Source organism: Lactuca virosa, chromosome 2, assembly GCF_052849685.1.
Source record: "Lactuca virosa cultivar CGN04683 chromosome 2, Lactuca_virosa_CGN04683_v6, whole genome shotgun sequence".
In the NCBI taxonomy this organism is placed as follows: Eukaryota; Viridiplantae; Streptophyta; class Magnoliopsida; order Asterales; family Asteraceae; genus Lactuca; species Lactuca virosa.
Window position 1 is genome coordinate 230,242,978 of NC_136427.1, and position 2,709 is coordinate 230,245,686.

Below are 2,709 nucleotides of genomic sequence, written 5' to 3' on the forward strand. Positions count from 1 at the left end.
AGCACTGACTAGGATTATATTTAAGAAATACCCATGTATAATGTTGGTCGTATATAAATGTGTTTATACAACTATTCTTGTCTGAAAATCTTCAACAAGATTGATCTCCTTCATCTACATATGCCTCCCTAATAATTCATCCACATGATCTGGACTGGTCAAACTTATACATCAAATCATAATCATCATCCACACGTATGTATGTATATATGCTTCATGATTAAACAAATGTCAATGATGAATGTGATACAGAAAACTTTGGTTGTCCTTCTTCTGTGATGTTGGTTGTTGACTATAAAACTGATTATTCATTCCATATGCATTTCTTTTTTACTTTTTAATCTTACCACTTGTCTAAATTAAACAAATTGTTCAATCCCTGATGATTTCAAATGATCTGTTAATTGATCTAGCAACTCATGCACGTCGTTTGACAACTCATTTCTATGATCATCAACCATAAACTCATATGAAACTCCATTAACTTCAATAAAGCTAACACCTTTGTGTTTCTTGATGCCATGATCCTTCATTAGTTTCCTTATGTTCTTTACATCTTTCCATCTCCTAGCTTCACAAAACATGTTTGATACAAGAACATAAAGTCCTGAAGTATATGGTTCTAACTCCAATACTTGTTTTAAAACTTGCTTCCCAAGTTCAAGATTTCCATGGATTCTACAAGCCCCAAGTAAGGCGCCCCAGATTACAACATCAGGCTTCATTGGCATTGATTTTATTAACTTTATGGCATCTGGAAATAGTCCTAATCTCCCAAAAAGATAAATCATGCATGCATAGTGTTCGATTTCATGTTGTACATTATACATAGGAATCATTCTTTCAAAGTAATATTTACCTGTTTCTGTTAAACCACTGTGACAACAAGCAGAAAGCAACCCCATGAATGTGATCTCATCAGGCTGTATTCCATTCTCACAAACTTTCATACTTTCAAAAAGTTCAACTGCTTCAAAACCATGTCCATGTAAAGCAAGTGCTCCAATCATGACATTCCAAGAAACAAGATTCTTTTCTGGGATCTTTAGAAAGATACTCAAAGAAGTTTCTAACATCCCACATTTAGCATACATGTCTATCAACGAATTGAACAATGTGACACTTGGCGTTACGTGGTTGGAGGATATATAAGTATGGATGTTCTTCCCCTTTTCCAAATCACCAAGTTGAGAACAAGCTGATAGGACAGTAACCAGAGTCGACTCATCAGGAGTTAGTCCTACATTCAAAATCTCATCAAAAAGACCTAAAACTTCATTATAACAACCTTTTTGTAAATAGCATGAAATCATTGAGTTCCAAGAAACCACATTTTTAACTGGCATTTGATAAAAAAGATTCTTGGCTGAGTCTAGTAGACTGTGTTTAGCATATGCAGTAACCATAGATGTCCATGAAACCACGTTTTTGTCATACATTCGGTCAAAGAATGTTTGAGCTGAATGGAGATCTCCACATTTTGAATACATGTCCACAATAGCATTTTGGACATAAATATCAATGTGGGACTTTGTAGTCACGATATATGAATGTAAAGATCTTCCCAATACTCCATGTGAGCTCTGTGAACAAACAGAAAGTAGGCTAACAAATGTGAAGTCATCAGGTTTCACATCTAGCTCCCTCATCTTTCTAAACAATAAAAAGGCCTCCTTGCAATAGCCCATCTTGGAGTACCCACCAATCATTGTATTCCATGAAACCAAACTCTTATCAACCATATCATCAAACACCTTTCTTGAATCCCTAATGGAGTCACAACTACAATATACACTAATCAGCCCATTTTGCACATAAACATGAAACTGGAATCCAAGCTTGATAATACGGACATGCACTAGAACCCCATCTAATAATCTAGATAGCACTGCGCACACTTTAAGAACAAAAGGGTATGTGAATTCGTTTGGTGAAATGCCAACACGAATCATTTGATGGTAGAGGTGTAGAGCTTTTATAGGGTTGTCAGTATTGACGTAGCCCCTGATCAAACTATTGTACATGTATCGATTTGTTTGAGGCAAATGGTCGAACACAAGCTGTGCATACTGTAGATCGGTTGTTTCCGACACAGCACAGAAAGAAATCAACTTGCTAACCGTAAGCGTTTCTTGATGGAGTCCATGAAGGATGATTTGGGCATGAATTAGTTTTAGTTTCCTCATTGATTGACATTTCTCAAGGAGGTGGTATAGGGTTTGGTGAGCAGGGGAGACGAAATTGTTGGCTAAGGAATTGGTGATGGTGGTGGGAGAAGAAGAGAAAAGGGAGAGTGATTTGCTATGGCGGGAGACAACGGTTAAATGTTTGATAGAAGTGAACATGGTATTGGGTATTGCTCGTAGATCATTTACAAAAAGGAAATCGCTACGAGGTCTCCGGACGTTGGGCTAAAATTTCACATTGTTTTGAACTTTGTAGGGCCTGACTTAGAGGATGCTTAGAGGGTGTCTAGATAAATTCGGTTATAGCTTATTAGCTTTGGAAAATGATTTATACACAACAGTTTTTTATCCGTACACAACAATTTATGTTTAATTGAGTTGTACAATGCAACACTTTAAAACACAAATTGTTGTGAAAAAATTTTGTTGTGTACGAATCACTTCCTATTAGCATATAGCGATGAGAGGATGTATGATCCTATGATATATCATCATCTATGTATGTGGTATTATATGTTGATTG

The 2,709-nt window shown here is 36.2% G+C and overlaps 1 pseudogene; it reads right to left on the minus strand.

Moving 5' to 3' along the window:
* LOC145160366 (pentatricopeptide repeat-containing protein At2g22410, mitochondrial pseudogene) lies at positions 1-2,393 on the minus strand (annotated as a pseudogene).
* Positions 2,394-2,709: the final 316 nt, after the last annotated feature.